The following is an 18029-nucleotide window of genomic DNA, read 5'->3' as shown; positions in this document are numbered from 1 at the left end:
TAAAAACTACCATACAATCCAACAATCCCACTTCTGCATATACATCCAAAGATGAAAATAGGTTATCAAAGAGATATCTGTACTCCCATGTTTATTGCAGTATTATTCACAATAGCCAACATATGGAAACAACCTAAGTGTCCATCAATGGATGAACGTATAAAGATGCAGGATATACAGCGGACCCTTGAATGACACAGGTTTGAACTACGTGGGTCCACCTATACGCAGGTTTTGTCAGTAAATATGTACTATGGCACTACACAATCTGTGGTTAGATGTGGAACTGCACATAATGACACCAACTGTGAAGTTATATGTGGGAACTGATGCCCCTAATTCCACATTGTTCAAGAGTCAACTCTGTATACAATGGAATTCTATTCAGCCATGAGGGGCAAAAAACATCCTGCCATATGCTGTAACATGGTTGGGTCCTGAGGACATTATGCTAAGTGAGATGAGTCAGACAAAGACCATGACTTCCCTTCTATTCCACAAAGAACCCCCCCCCCCCACCTAACTTATAGATACAGAGAGGTGATAACTGATTGATGGTTTCCAGAGGTATGCATGTATTAAATTTTTATGTGAAGGTGGTCAAAAGGTACAAGATTCCAGTTATAAAGTAAATAAGTCCTGGGGATGTAATGTACAACATCTAGAATGTACAACTTTTAGAATAAATCTTGAAAGTCAGGAAAAAAGGAAAAAACAGATTTTTTCATAACTCTGTGTGGTGATGTTTAGATTTATTGTGATCATTTTGAAATATATGCAAATTTCAAATCATTATGTTGTACACCTGAAACTAATATAGTATGTTGAGCATCTTAATAAAAAATAAATTAAGGGACTTCCCTGGTGGCGCAGTGGTTAAGAATCCACCTGCCAGCCAATGCAGGGGACACGGGTTCGAGTCCTGGTCCGGGAAGATCCCACATGCCGTGGAGCAACTAAGCCCACGTGCCAAAACTACTGAGCCTGTGCTCTAGAGCCTACAAGCCACAACTACTGAGCCCATGCGCCGCAACTACTGAAGCCTGTGTGCCTAGAGCCCGTGCTCCACAACAAGAGAAGCCAACGCAAAGAAAAGCCTGTGCGCTGCAATGAAGACCCAGAGCAGCCAAAAATAAATAAATAAAATAAATTTATTTAAAAATTAATTAAAATGTAAAAAAAATTGAACTTGAAAAAACCAAGTGGAATGGTGGTTACCAGGGGTGGGGGACTGGGTGTTTAAAGGTACACACTTGCAACTAGTAGATAAATAAGTCCTGGAGATCTAATACATAGTACAGTGATTACACACAACAAAACTGTATTATAAACATTAAATCTGCTAAGATCTTAACTGTCCCCACCACTAGAAGAAAGGATGATAATTATACATTGATAGAGGTATTAGCTAACAGTACAATGGCAATCATATTGCAATATAAATGTATCAAATCAATGTGTTATACACCTTAAATGATACCCCAAAAGCAATGAGCCCATCTAACTTCTGGATCATGGTTTCTAAATACTAAAAAGAACCAAGGTTCCTTGGAGATATGACTAACAAGGAAGATGCAAGGTGAGTTTGGCTCATCCTATGACAAAAATAGGAAACACTTAAAAATTTCGTCAGAGAGAAATGAGCCAATTAAAAGGATTCTTCTAATTTTGGGTCTATCTGAGCACCAAAAGGAACTTATAAGCAATGTTTCTATAATCTTCCCTAAATGCAGCATCATTTAGAAATGCTTGAGGGAACAAAACATAGAAATAATCTGGTGATTTTACTATTGCCAATCTGTATACTCTAAATTGTTAATTTATCTCAAACATATATATTTTTGAATCCACACACACTGGTGATCAAGTTTACTTTTTGCAGCCACAAATTTCTTTCTACGAATTCTAAGTTGTTCATATGTGTGCAGATGAAGAAAATTCCAAACAGTTAAGCATCCTGACATAGAAGATTAAATGAAAATGTGTTACCTAAATCTGAAATTTCAGTAAGCCACTATGGATAAAAGTTCCTTCCAATATATCATAGGGTAAAAAAATTGACTACAACTATAATACAGTGAATAAGAATCCCTAAATCCATGATTATACTTAAAGAGGAAGGACAAGATGCACCAGAAAGGTGCTGGCTAACAAATTTAGAAAGTATAAAAGAAAAATAAAGTTACCATTGTGTAATACCCCTGACCAGTATAAAAACTGATTCAGGCAAGAATCACCAATGCCTAAAAATCCTCAGGTGGGACATTTGTACAGTATTACCCACTAATTACAAAGGGAAAGAAATGTTCCTCTACCATAGAGATATGACTGTCACTACCTTAAGTAAATGATCAAGTTACTAATGGTGAGACTACCCAACAAATGTGCCTACTGATGTGTTGCAATGTGAAGTGTCACTTTGGAGTATTCTTGCCAAAGATGGCTAACATAAACCTAACCACACCTCTACACCTATCAATTCACAGGAAATAAAGGGTTTAAGGAACAAGTTTAACTATACATGAGAACCTAATCAGACAAATTCAAGTGTTGGATTATTCTACCAGACCACTGGCCTACACTCGCGAGCCAGAAAGTCAGGAAGAGAGAGGAGAAAGTGGGGTCTGTTCTAGATTACAAAACCAAAATGAAAAGGTTTAACGTGAACAGTAATCTGAGCTTGATTCAAAAAAGCTATAAAAGGGTGGTCCAGTGATTAAGACTCCACGCTCCCAATGCAAGGGGCCCAGCCAGGTTCGATCCCTGGTCAGGGAACTAGATCCCACATGCCGCAACTAAGAGACCACGTGCCCTCAACTAAGACCTGCCGCAGCCAAATAAATAAATAAATATTTTTTTTAAAAGCTACAAAAGATATTCTTGAGGCATCTGGGGAAGTTTTTAAACTGACTGGATATTATAAAAGTATTTAATATTCTGGGAGGGATAAATTGGGAGACCGGGATTGACATATACACACTACTATATACAAAAAAGGTCACTAATAAGGACTTACTGTATAGCACAGGGAACTCTACTCAACATTCTGTAATGGCCTATATGGGAAAGGAATAAGTGGATATATGTATGTGTATAACTGATTCACTTTGATGTATACCTGAAACTAACACAACATTGTAAATCAACTATACTCTAATATAAGGTTTTTTAAGTATTTAATATTCTTAGATGTAGTATGACTATTCCAGAAAGTCTTAACTTGTAGGAGATACATGCCGAAACATCTGGGATCAAATACTTCAGTAAAAATATAAAAATATAGAGAAAATAAACATGGCAAAACGTTAACTGTTTAATCTAGGAAGAAGTTATGGGATTGTTCACTGTATTATTCTTTGCATTTTTCTGTACATGTGAAATTTTTCTTAACAAAACTGAGGATGGGGGCATGTATTACCTTTATAATTTAAAGCAGGAATTACAAGCACGTGATAGGATTTCCAAAAATTCACTTTGTACTCAAGTGTATTTTAATTTTTACAAGTATATGGTAATTTTTACAAAATGAAAATTTAAGCTAAGTTTAAGCAATTTTTAAAATAATTCAAAATTTAAAGCCATAATACCAGTAACTACACATAACACAAGGGTAAATGACCTTGAATAAGTGATGAACCTCTATGCTTCCCCCTCCCCATTGGTAAAATTAGGCCTCAACTATATCACAGCTTTCCCAAAGGGTTTATCTTTAAGAGGCAGGAGGTGTAGCAGGGATAAGGATCTCCTAAGCCCTCAAGGCAACAACAGGAGGTATCCATTACAAGCACAGTGGATGATGCTCTATCACCTCAACATCAGCTTTAACAGCTAGCTAAAAAGTAAGCAACTATCAAATCTTTTCAGTGGAGCTGATGGAGAAGTTTACAAACCACATGCTAAAGGAGTATAGCCAGGCAGACCAAATTGGTACTGACTGGTCCAGAGTGATGATATGGTAAAGCTGAGTGGTTGGCTTCTGACAGGAGCAATTAATACCCTTAAATCTCTTGTCTTCTCTGTTAAAGTGGCATCCAAGACAGCTGCAATGCTGCTATGCACACAAACTCTCAAATTAAAGCTTCATCTTTACTTTCACATCATTTTTAATGTTGGGCTCAAAATACATTCACATTTTTCTAAAGGTATTACATTTTGTCAATAAAAAAGGATGAGCCTTGGGCTTCCCTGGTGGCGCAGTAGTTGACAGTCTGCCTGCCGATGCAGGGGACACGGGTTCATGCCCCGGTCCGGGAAGATCCCACGTGCCGCAGAGCGGCTGGGCCTGTGAGCCATGACCGCTGAGCCTGCGCGTGCTCCGCAACGGGAGAGGCCCAACAGTGAGAGGCCCGCATACTGCAAAAAGGCTCGGGAAAAAAAAAGCTCGAAAAAATGTTTTAAATGTATCACATATTTATTTATGCAAATGAGGCTTCTCTTTGATGATGACTGTCAACAATTTGGAGATTGTTAAAATGTATGTAGCCTTTTCAAGCATAAAACCGACATAAACCTGATTACAGAAACAAGCTCAAATTCATTAAACTTTGAAAATATTTTTAATTGAAAAAGTTTACTATTATCATCCCTTATTTTATCAGGATTATGCAAAATGTCAAATGCTCCTTTTCCATTTCGCTCCAGTGTACCATAAAAATCATCTGCTAGAGGTGGCCCTCCTATTAATTCAAACATTTGAGCCTAAGCATATACCATGTACATAACTTTAGATGCTACAGAAAACACAAAAGTAAACACTGATCTCAAGGGGCTTAACAGAATACAGAATTTACTGTAATGCCTGCAACTAAGGCAACTGTATATAAGAACTGGGAGAAGAAAGAGAGGTATTTAAAATGCTGATTCCTGGGAATTCCCTGGCTATCCAGTGTTTAGGACTCTGAGCTTTCACTGCCGTGGGCAGGGGTTCAATCCTTGGTCAGGGAACTAAGATCCTGCAAGCTACGCAGCATGGCCAAAAAAAAATAATTAAAAAATTAAAAGTAAATAAAATGCTGATTCCTAAGCATTACCCTACACCAAAAGAGTCAAAATCTTTAGGGAAAGACAACAGGACACTGCATTTTAAACTCTGGAGGTGGGCTTCCCTGGTGGCGCAGTAGTTGACAGTCTGCCTGCCGATGCAGGGGACACGGGTTCATGCCCCGGTCCGGGAAGATCCCACGTGCCGCAGAGCGGCTGGGCCTGTGAGCCATGACCGCTGAGCCTGCGCGTGCTCCGCAACGGGAGAGGCCCAACAGTGAGAGGCCCGCATACTGCAAAAAGGCTCGGGAAAAAAAAAGCTCGAAAAAATGTTTTAAATGTATCACATATTTATTTATGCAAATGAGGCTTCTCTTTGATGATGACTGTCAACAATTTGGAGATTGTTAAAATGTATGTAGCCTTTTCAAGCATAAAACCGACATAAACCTGATTACAGAAACAAGCTCAAATTCATTAAACTTTGAAAATATTTTTAATTGAAAAAGTTTACTATTATCATCCCTTATTTTATCAGGATTATGCAAAATGTCAAATGCTCCTTTTCCATTTCGCTCCAGTGTACCATAAAAATCATCTGCTAGAGGTGGCCCTCCTATTAATTCAAACATTTGAGCCTAAGCATATACCATGTACATAACTTTAGATGCTACAGAAAACACAAAAGTAAACACTGATCTCAAGGGGCTTAACAGAATACAGAATTTACTGTAATGCCTGCAACTAAGGCAACTGTATATAAGAACTGGGAGAAGAAAGAGAGGTATTTAAAATGCTGATTCCTGGGAATTCCCTGGCTATCCAGTGTTTAGGACTCTGAGCTTTCACTGCCGTGGGCAGGGGTTCAATCCTTGGTCAGGGAACTAAGATCCTGCAAGCTACGCAGCATGGCCAAAAAAAAATAATTAAAAAATTAAAAGTAAATAAAATGCTGATTCCTAAGCATTACCCTACACCAAAAGAGTCAAAATCTTTAGGGAAAGACAACAGGACACTGCATTTTAAACTCTGGAGGTGGGCTTCCCTGGTGGCGCAGTGGTTGAGAGTCCGCCTGCCGATGCAGATGACACGGGTTCGTGCCTGGGTCCGGGAAGATCCCACATGCCGCGGAGTGTCTGGGCCCGGGAGCCATGGCTGCTGACCCTACGCAGGCTGAGCCTCTGCAACTGAGCCTCCGCAACGCGAGAGGCCACAACAGTGAGAGGCCTGCAGAACCGCAAACAAAACAAAACAAAACAAAAAACTCTGGAGGTGATTCTTATGCATTTTAAAGTTAGAAAACCACTGACTTTACAAATAGCTCTGGGATTAGTTTAAGAAAAGTATAGCTTGAGGCAACCTCTTGCTACTAAGATAAGGAAAGCCCCTCCCACTGATTCCTTTTTCTCCCCTTTATTTCTTTCAGCTGCACCAAAGACATGTCTAAAGACACTTTGGTTTCCCATAGCAACCTTAATAGTTACCACCTAACTTGCTCTAGGTTTAAGTACCAATAGGTACTTTAAGAAGCCAAATAGACCAGACCAAAGGCTATCAGTTTATTGAACCCCCAACTTCCAGTATTAAAAATACATAGAATTCTGAGGTCTACTAATACCAAAGTCTGACTTTGAAAATTCCCAAGTCTTAAAAGTAGCATCCTGATTAGAAGAAGCTGAGTTGAGCCTTCTTCTCTCATTCATTTTCTCCAATTATGGAAATGTTCCACAACAGCACTGTTCAATGTGGCAGCTACTAACCACATGTGGCTACTTGAAATGTGGCTAGGGTGACTGAATTTTTAATATTTTACTTAATTTTAACTAATCTTAGTATAAAATTAGGGACTTCCCTGGCGGTCCAGTGGTTAAGACTCCACGCTTCCAATGCAGGGGGCTCAGGTTCGATCCTGGTTGGGGAATTAAAATACCACATGCGTTGTGGTGTGGCCAAAAAAAAAAAGGCCACATGTGGGTACTGTTACCATAATTGACAAAGTTGCAAAGTACTAATGGCCCATACAAATCAGGGAAAAGTATGTACTCTAGCATCCAGAAGCAACCATTACTGATTTTCCCAGATGTCCCACTTCTTCCTTTGGTTTTAAGAGAGCTCACTACTTTCTACAGAACTTCATGACCAACTAAGCACTAACTTAAAACAAAATACATACCCTGATATTTAATATTCCTCCAGGAGGCAGGGACTCTAGATTTACACTGCACAGTTCCAAGCCATTCATCCAAAATGTTGGCTCACTTATTAAAATTTCAGTTATAATTACTGTGTACATAATAGGATAACTTATAGGAGCATAATCACAACAAACACTTAAATACTGGAATTGTTCTAAGCATTTTACATACAGTTGACCCTTAAACAGGGGTTTGAAATGAGAGGATCCACTTATTCGTGGATTTTTTCAATACAGTACTATATCCAAAGTTGTTTGAATCTATGGATAAAAAGAGCCAACTGTAAAGTTACCCGTGAAATTTTGACTTCAAAGCTGTTGGTGCTCCACCTCTCATGCTATTCAAGGGTCAACTATATTAGTTTATTTAAACCTGATAACTCGTTGAGGAAGATATTATCTCAACTTTAAAGTTTAACTTGCAGCTACTAATACAGTTGTGAAGACATGATAATAATAGAGCAATAGATGTATGATTTTTAAAACTTGTATTATAACTTCAAAATCAATATTTTAAAGAGTCTAATTGTTTTGGGGTTCTTTTTTGTGTTTTTTTTTGGCTGTGTTAAGTCTTCGTTGCTGCGCGCGGGCTTTCTCTAGTTGCTTCATTGCGGTGCGCAGGCTTCTCACTGCAGTGGCTTCTGTTGCGGAGCATGGGCTCTAGGCACGTGGGCTTAGTAGTTGTGGCACACTGGCTTAGGCCGGCTTAGCTGCTCCACAGCATGTGGGATCTTCCCAGACCAGAGATCGAACCTGTGTCCTCCTGCATTGGCAGGCAAATTCTTAACCACTGTGCCACCAGGGAAGTCCCTAACTTTTAATGCCATTTCCTGATATAAATATCTCCAACCTTACAGAAAGTGATGAATAGTAAGAGCTTTAGGTCCCTAAACCCCCATCTCTGCACTTTGTCTTTTAACTCATTTCTTTTTCATCCAGGAAATGACCAACTCTTTATTTTTTTAAGATTTACTTTATTATTTATTTAATTTATTTTTTGGCTGCTTAGAGTCTTAGTTGCGGCACGTGGGATCTTCCGTTGAGGCATGCAGGATCTTTTGTTGCGGCGCGCGGGCTTCTCTTCCGTGGCGTGTGGGTTTTCTCTCTAGTTGTGGTGGGCAGGATCCAAGGTGCATGGGCTCTGTAGTTGTGGTGCGCAGGTTCCAGAGCATGTGGTCCCTGTAGTTTGCGGCACACAGACTCCCTAGTTGAGGCCTGCGAGCTCAGTGGCCCCGAGGCATGTGGGATCTTAGTTCCCTGACCAGGGATCCAACCCACGTCCCCTGCTTTGCAAGGTGGGTTCTTTACCACTGGACCACCAGGGAAGTCCCAGACCAACTGTTTAAAATGTATCAACTGAGAACTGCCTAGGTATCCATCAAAAGGGCACTGGTTAAGTAAATCATAAAATGGAATATCATTTAACGCTAATAAAAAGAAGCTAGAAAGGTTGGAAATATCTATTAGGGTTTTTAAAAGCAAGTGACATGTTGTATGTATGTCCTTATACGCAGAGTATCTAGAAGGATACAAACAGTAACCATAAATGAAAAGTTAGATGAAAGAAGCTGAAAAGGAAATTGAACTTTTTTCCCCCACTGATAGAAAAGTAATTTTAGGGCTTCCCTGGTGGTGCAGTGGTTAAGAATCTGCCTGCCAATGCAGGGAACATGGGTTCGAGCCCTGGTCCGGGAAGATCTCACATGCCACGGAGCACCTAAGCTTGTGTGCCACAACTACTGAACCTGCGCTCTAGAGCCCGCAAGCCACAACTACTGAAGCCCATGCACCTAGAGCCCGTGCTCCACAACAAGAGAAGCCACCGCAATGAGAAGCCCGCACACTGCAACAAAGAGTAGCCCCAGCTCGCCGCAACTAGAGAAAGCCCGCGCGCAGCAACCAAGACCCAACGCAGCCAAAAAAAAAAAAAAGAGAGAGAGAGAAAAGAAAACTTAGGTCAATAAAGTTTGTTTGTTTGCATATTCTAAGGTTCTCTATACAGAATCCCAATCTATAGAGGTCTGAACCTCAGTCACTGTGCAGAAGAGTTAATTTAACATAGAAGGCCTGAGGCTGCTATACTTAGGAAGGCTTGCCAGGTTGGCTCTTGGCCGGTGTCAGAATTTGGATTTTGAGAGAACGAATTCCCACTCCCAGAACTAATAAGAGTGGCTCACTGTGCCTAAACTGTACCCAAAAACGTGGTTTATGTTGAACACCTGCTTTCCCTCTGGGAACCTGGAATTTTGCTATGTGGTAGGCAGAAGGTGCCTACATGACCAACCTAGGCACTGAGTTTCTAATAAGCTTCCCTGCCAGGAGGCATTTCATACACATATGCTGTCACAATTGCTGGAGGAATTAAGTAGGTCCTGTGTGACTCCACTGGGAGAGGCACTAGAAGAGGCTCATGCTTGGGAGAATGAGCCTAGTTTTCTCTGGACTCCACCCCACATGCATTTTCCCTTTCCTGATTTTGCTTTGTATCCTTTTGCTGTAATAAATCATAACCCTGAGTACAACCATATGCCAAGTCCTGTGAGTCCTTCTAGTGACTGAACCTGAACCTGGGGATGGTAGTCCTGGGGGACCCCCCCCCACACTCATCCTGTTACTAGCCAAGAGGAAAAGCCTTCTGAAGGTAACTGGGACTCATTTTGTGGGTTTCTTCTCTAGTATGTACAGAATCCATTTCAGAATTTTGCATTTTATCATAAATACAATCCTGGAAGCTATTTGGATTGCCTTAGATATGTTTTAGGGAATAGGGAAGTGGCAGAGTCTGATTAGATAATCATCAAATCTGTTTCCTCTTCCTGGATAAACAGCTAGACTATATTTCTCAGCCTCTTGCACAGGTGTGGCCAACAAACTAAGTTATACCCAATGAAATGTAGGCCAAATATGATACCAGCCACTGGTCCATAAAACCTCCTACTCACGACCCTCTGGTTCTTTCACCAAGCACCAGCTATGAACAGAACTCCTAACACCTAGAGGAGGGTGGCACCAAAAGATGGAAGGAGCCTCGGTTCTTGAATTACTGCATAGAAGGTAACCTAAATGAACACTCTCAATGAAAGTTATCTGAGGAAAGTTATCTGAGTATAAACGTCTACTTTGCTAAGCCACTGATACCTTGGGGTTGTTTGTTACAACCCTAGCCTGCTTTTGCCTACCAAAAGAAGACATGATTGGGTGAAAACTTTTAGAAGTTACTCTTGACAATGTGAAACACTGAGAAAGAAGAGTAGGTCACAGAGAAATTAAGACTATCAGTGGGAAAAAGAAGTGAATGCACTCAAGAGGGAACTGCAAGGATTCTAAAACTGTGAAGAATAAGGAAAGAAGTGAATAAAGAGAAGGAATCAAACACACCTTTCCAGACTAAGCAGCTGGGTTCCACTCACTCCTGACATGAAACAACTGAGGAAGACAAAGTGTGAAGGGCAAGAAAGATAATGAGGCATGCCTTGAGTAAAGCATACAGATGAAATCCACTGGGCAGTTAGATTTACAGTCTGGAGCATGGAAAGTGTGGGCTGCTAATAACACATCTCAGTGTCATCAACATATAGATGATAGCATGGGAGAACTATAGAAATGAGAATAAGAGAGGGCCTATAGAGTAGCAGTTCCCCAACCTTTTTTGGCACCAGGGACCAGTTTTATGGAAGACAATTTTTCTACTGGGGGGCGGGGGGGATGGTTCGGGCAGTAATTTTGAGCAAAGGTTCAGGTGGTAATGCGAGCTATGATGGGGAGAAGCAGATGAAGCTTCTCTCACTTGCCCACCACTCAACTCCTGCTGTGTGGTGGGGAGGGGTTGGGGACCCCTGCTACAGAGAGTCCTAAGGAAGCTTAGCACTTAAGGGAAGGTGAAAAAAACAACCCAAAACAGAGGAACTCAAAAACTAAAAACAGGGACTTCCCTGGTGTGCAGTGGTTAAGACTCTGAGCTCCCAAATGCCGGGGACCCGGTTCGACCCCTGGTCAGGGAACTAGATTCCACATGCATGCTGCAACTAAGGAGCCCACATGCCTGCCTGCATGCCACAACTAAGGAGCCCAGGAGCTGCAACTAAGACCTGGCACAACCAAATAAATAAATATTACCAAAAAAAAAAAAAAAACCCTAAATACAGAACTACTATATGATCCAGAAATTCCACTCCCAGGTATATGTCAGAAGAAAATTAAAACACTAGTTCGAAAAGATACATGCACCTCAATGCACATAGCAGCATTATTTATAACAGCCAAGATATGGAAGCAATGTAAGTGTCCATCAACGGAGGAATATATAAAGTAGATGTGCCCATTTATATACACACATATATAAAATGGACTATTACTCAGGCATAAAAAAAACGAGGGACTTCCCTGGTGGTCCAGTGGTTAAGACTCCATGCTCCCACTGCTGGGGGTGTGGGTTCAATCCCTGGTCGGGGAGCTAAGATCCCACATGCCATGTGGCTCAACCAAAAAAAAAAAAAAAAAAAAGAAATTCTGCCATTTGCAACAACGTGGATGGACCTACAGGGTATTATGCTTAGTGGAGTCAAAGACAAATACTGTATGCTATCTTATATGTGAAATCTTAAAAAAAACACAAACGAATATAACAAAACAGAAACAGATTCACAGACAGAACAAACTAGTGGTTAAAGGTTGGAGACGGATGGGAGAAGGGGCAAGACAGGGGCAAGAGATTAAAAGGTACAAGCTACTATGTATAAAATAAATAAGCTCTAAGGATATATTGTACAGCACAGGGAATACAGCCAATATTTTACAGTAATTTTAAATAGAGTATAACCTCTAAAAACATTGAATCACTACGTTGTACACCTGAAACTCATATAACATTGTAAATCAACTATACTTCAATAAGAAAAAAACAAAGGAAGTCAAAAAGGGAAATAAAGAGTGGACAGAGAGGTGGAAGAAACAGTGATTAATATCAGAAACCAAGGAGAGTCCTCTTCTTAATGGTAATAAGTAAAACCTAGAAACAGATAGCATCCCTAAGAGAGCTCCAAGGAAGAATCTTTGTCCACTGTGGTAGGCAGCCTCTAAAATAACCCCAATGATCCCTGCCTAATATTTACTTACACCTTTAAGTAATCTGCTCCCCTTAAGTGTGGGCTGGACCTTAAACGTGGCTTCAAAATAAGAGAACAGAAAGCCATTTCCAAGATTAAGTTACAAGAAGACTGACTTCTGTCTGGTTTACCTCTCTCCGAGCCTGTGCTCTGACAGAAAGAAGCAAGCAGTCATGTTGTGAGTAACCCTGTGGAGAGGGCAATGTGGCACAGAACTGATATGTCCCAAACAATAGCCGGCAAGGATCTGAGACCTGCCAACTGCTACATGAGTAAGCTTGTACCCTTCAGACCCTTCTCACTACCCTTCAGACATGAGATGAGTATGGCCTGTGAATACTTGCACTGCAACTTTGTGAGAGACACTGAGTCAGAAGCATCTAGCCAGGTTGTGCCTGTGAAATAATAAAAAGCAAAGAAGCTTTAAACAGCTAAATTTGGAGGTCATTTGTTGTACAGCAACTGATAACTAATACATCCGTAATAGTCTATGAAAACCATGGGGGAGAGATCTTATGACATACATTTGGCAGTATAAAAAAAAAAAGAAACTATTATAAATTATCAGAATTACCAACTAGGAGATCCCTAATACCTTCAAGACCGGGACGTTAGTGGTCACCAGAAGGCAAGCAAATAAAGAGGACAAAACCATAAGGTAATAAGACCAGGGCCTAGCTCAAGCCCCAGCCCCTCTGAAACCTTCCAAACACATCAGATTGTCTACAGGTTGATGTGCTGATCTACCTTCCCTTCCCTTCAGTATGCATGACACATACTGTTAAAATTTAATCACACTGTTCTCTATTGTTTCATGTGTAATATCCTTTTCATCAGTGCCTGGGGACATACTTTGGGTTTATTCCCTATCTCTTCTTTGCCACCACTCCCAACCAAACAACCAGCTTTGAGGGCATCAAAAATTTTCCATAACCCTGCTAAATAAGTCCAATACCATATTCAGTTTCTAGGTCCCTAAAATACAATTTGACCAGACTTAACAGAAAACAAAATGTAGTCGAAGTTTGGTAAATTTCTTCTACCTTCATCACCCATCAAAGGCGGAGATAATTTTCCATAATCTCATTTCAGGTTGGTTTGTCTTTAATTGTGATAGCATCACTATCTTATGTATCGCTTACAAACTTTATTTGGCAGTTTTTTTTCTGACATGATACATCCCAATTTCAGAGGTGTTAAAATGTTAAAAATTTCTTTTAGAATCAGTGAAATATGGTATTCCTTTTCCATATGTAGTGTTTTCACATATGCTGTTGTAAAATTAAAATAATTTTAAGTAAACTTGTGACTTACCCCAACAATAGTTGGATAAAAGTTAAGTAAAATAACCCTGACAACAAATATGAACCCCAAAAGGGTATTTATACTGGTATTTATAAACTAGAGGGCAATATCATCTCCAAAAGCATTTTGAAAGGGAGAGCCACTGGTATTCAATGAGAATTAGAGATGCAATAAACATCTTGCAAGGAAGGAGGACAGCACCACCAATAAACTATTCTGCCCAAACATCAATAGTGTCCTTATTGAGAAAACAGCTTTTGCATCCACTTTCTGCAGGTGGGCCCTACATGCGAACACCTCAAGTTTGGCTTCCCACAAAGTTAATACAAAGCCAAGCACAACTTAAATCCACCAAATGGTAGGAAATAGTATATGGCTAATGTGAAGTGGCTACCAAAACTTATCAGAGAAACAGTTTACACACTACTATTACGTATATTAACCTAGTCAAATACTTGTTGAGTACTTACTATGTGTCAGGTATTTGAGATACATCAGTGAACAGCCATGCATACATCCCTGCATTCCCAATGGGGGAAAGAAACAGTAATCATAAAAAATTATCAAGCATTTCAAGAGACACTAAGTACTATGGAAAAATAGCAAGGGTAAAGGTGAACCACACTGGGGGTGAGGAGGGCGGGAGGAGATTGCAAAGTAGGGTGGTCAGAGTAAGCCTTATGGAGAAAGTAGTATTTGAAATTTTAAGGAGCTGAGGGGTTTAGCCATGCACATATCTGAGAGAAGAATGTTCCAGACAGAGGGACTGTCAGTTAATGCAAAGGCTTCCTCAGAGAGTACATGGCATATGTGAGAAAAAGCATGGAGGCCAAGTGTAGGTGAAGTACTTAGTGAGGGGGAGAGTAAAGAGAGTAAGTTGGGGAGAAGGGGGAACATATGAAGAGGTATAGGGCAGGGCTAAATCCTGTAGGTGATAAAAGGACTTTCTTTGGCTTTTAATAAAGACAAATGGAGAATCAATGGGTGGTTTTGAGCAGAAGACACAATATAATTTTTAAAAATATAAGAATCACTCCAGATGATGAACTGAGAATAAACTACAGGGGAGCAAGGGTAGAAAGCAAGGTAGATAATAGCACATTAAGAGGAAATTAGTGACTAAAACCCAAACACAGAAGAACCCTACAAAGCTATACACAAATATCCCGAAACAAGGTTACTATATTAAAGTAAGTTACCATACCAACGTTTTGCAGTTGCCAGAATCCTTTGAGGGCTTACTGATTGAAGAAGACAAAAATCAAAATGAAATACTTTCAAGTAATTTTTACATTTTACCTTTGGACAGACAACCTCAACTTCTGTAATCTTTGGTGTAACTGTCTGTTTGAAAAGGGAACAGGAATATTCCTAAAATATCCATGCCATAACAGTGGATATATATACATGGTACACTTACCTCTTCATTACCTAAAGAACAAAAAGCACTAATATGAGTAATCCAAATCAAGGACATCCCCAAATTATATATTACTGGGCTTAGAAAGGTCTAGTGTAAAACTTTTTTTTAGAACCCAGCTGGCAAGGGATAAGGAAATATTCAAGAACATTATGGTCAACAGGTAATAAATCGGTTTGAAATGAAAGCTTTGCCAAGGATAAAAACAAATGGATCAAGAGTTGACTGGGACTTCCCTGGTGGTCCAGTGGTTAAGACTCTGCACTTCCAGTGCAGGGGGCACGGGTTCGATCCCTGGGGTCAGGGAACTAAGACCCACATGCTGGGCGGTGTGGCCAAAAAAAAGGCAACAGAACCTTAATAGTAACTTTTAAAGCACATTTAATAGCCTTGTGTGGATAGCTTCACAATTTTATTTCACCTTATTTTACTTATTTACTTATTTTTTGGACACTCAGCATGTGGGATCTTAGTTCCCCAACCAGGGATTGAACCCGCAACCCCTGAAGCGGAAGCACAGAGTCTTAACCACTGGATCGCCAGGGAAGGCACTTCACAATTCTAGAAGAATTACTACAATCTGTACATCAGCATAGTTTAAACAACTGTTAGTATTAGCAAATAACCATCCATTTTTAAAAACTGAAAAAGTGAAAAGAGCCCAAAAAGCATGTTTACTCCAAAATCAGAAAAGAACCAAGTTCTTGATCTGAAATCAACTGACTATTCAGAAGCATCTTCCCAGTAGCATGTGTAAAATTATAAAGCTATACACTATGTATTTAAGATAACTAAAAAATAGTAACAGAGAGTACCCTTCTTAGAACTACTTTATCTTAAAACTGTAACTACACCAGAAGAAAACTTACTCAAATTATCTGTCACAATTCAATTTACAGTGCTGAAGAACATTTTAAAACTTAAGTCGCTCCATCCTTTGAAGGCCTCAATGGAAATGCAAGTTTATTACACTGAGGTTAAGTAATGACCATTCCCAATAATTGCAAAAGACTATCTTTTTGTCAGACTAGAGTTTTATATTTTCACACTGAAGAGATGAAAAACTCAAATCTTGTGTCTTGTCCTCCAAAAATAAGTGGTTGATCATAGATTATTCTCACCTTTATGATGAATGATCAGATTCACAGAACTTTTCCTTGTACTGAATAGCAGTACGGAAAGACAGAATCACCATTAGGCTAGAGTAGGAAAACCTGGTCTAACATTAAACTTAAGGAAGTCACCTCACTTTCCTGGGCTTCAATTTCCTACAGATGACACCATAATTCTGTATGACTAGATTTCAAAGTTTAACCTTCTAAAAGATGTCAACAGAATTATAAGTATATAGCTCCAAGAAAAACAGTCTGTGTCCTCAAAAGAAAACCAGAGTGTACTGTTTTCCAAGAACACCATGTTCTATAAATCTACCCAACTGTAACAAATGAAGTATTATTCAATTACCATTCAGGGCAACTGTATGTATATGTTTGGAGGATGGGAGACTTCTTACCTACTATAAAATGAGACAACTTATAAGGCAATACATGGTAAAGATAAGTGAAACTAGCCAAGAGGAATGTAAGAAATCAATTTTGCTTAGGGAAGTCAGGGAAAAGATTATAGACAGTACATCTGAGTATGAACTGGAATGATGGATAATGTTTTTGTAGATACAGACGATGATATTCCAGATAAAAGGGGCAAAAATGTATTTGGGAACCACTGTGCAACAGTCTTAAATTTAACTAAAGTGTAAGTTGTAATATACTGCTATAAGTAGGGAGGGATCAATACTTACACAATAAGCTCCAGGCCAAGGTACTTGAAAAACTTTGGCGTATAGGATGCCTAGTTTCAAACCAATGATTTAGTAGACAATTTGGCATTAATGTAAAGAATTAACTGTATTCCCAGAATCATTTACAATTAGAACATATTCACATATTACTTATGTAATAAAGAAATCCAATAAACAAATGATGGGGAAAAGATACTGGAGATTAGTTAGAAAGCTACTGCAGAAAAGACAGGGTCTGAAACAAAGGAGTAACTATTCTTATGAGTCTACCAAAAAATTTAAAAGTAACACTGCATTTCAAAACTAAGAGCTCTAAATCCAAGGTGACAAAATTTCAAACTAATTATCTGAAAGGGAAAATGCTGAGCTCTTAATATGAAGTTTAAGAGCAATAAAATGGTGTCTTTCACAATATGCTTTCATTCCATGTTACATTTCATATAATTAGTCCAAAAAACAAAAAAAAACCAAAAAGCACAACAATAAAACCAACACCTCTCCTGCAGACAGTTTAACATCTCATTCAACATTTTAATTTAGCCTAGAGGTATATCCTGAGCCTTCCAGCATTAAAGACAGAAATGCATTTTTCCCCCAGAAATGCATTTCTTAAACCTATGCTCCACACTCCCAAAGGCTGCATTTCCTTCAAATCTCAACACAGGATTTCAGATTAAGTCTACACCTCTAATTAGTGACTTCTCAAACAATGCTTTCCAACGAATAATTTGTTTTATTTGCTTTGCTACATTCTTGCAAATGTATGAATGAAAAGTACGGTAAAATTAACTACTGTGTACATATAGGGTGCAAAAGGTTTTGAGCCCATTTTAGCTTTGAAACATGCTTCTGAAAAATTGTGAGCAAACAGAAGAGGAACTGCTGGATCTTTCTTTATATAAGGTCTTAAAATAAGACTCAGTAGGATGCCATTTTGAAACTTCCCAGCAGGAAGTTCAGTTTGATCAGAGGGCTGGTTAAGAAATGCTTCAACTAATAATATGAACTGACTTGAAAGTCAGCTTTGTTCTTTTACAAAAGAATATACCAAATTCATAGCAGGTACTACTTTTGTTAATTCAAGAATCATAAACTTCTCATGAAAAATAAGTGTCTTGAAATATCTGAGCATTCAATTAAAATTATTGTGATAAATTCTCTTCCAAGGTATTGAGTACCAGAGATCTGTTACGTGGTAGAATGAAATAAAGACTCAAGTTCATA

General features: G+C 39.2%; 1 protein-coding gene across 8 annotated transcripts in view; it reads right to left on the bottom strand.

Moving 5' to 3' along the window:
• CNOT1 (CCR4-NOT transcription complex subunit 1) overlaps positions 1–18029 on the bottom strand; it is a 102043-nt gene that overhangs the window by 81884 nt on the left and 2130 nt on the right. The window lies entirely within an intron of this gene.

The sequence above is a fragment of the Orcinus orca genome, chromosome 20, assembly GCF_937001465.1.
Source record: "Orcinus orca chromosome 20, mOrcOrc1.1, whole genome shotgun sequence".
Classification (NCBI taxonomy): domain Eukaryota; kingdom Metazoa; phylum Chordata; class Mammalia; order Artiodactyla; family Delphinidae; genus Orcinus; species Orcinus orca.
This window is presented reverse-complemented; position numbering and strand designations above follow the sequence as displayed.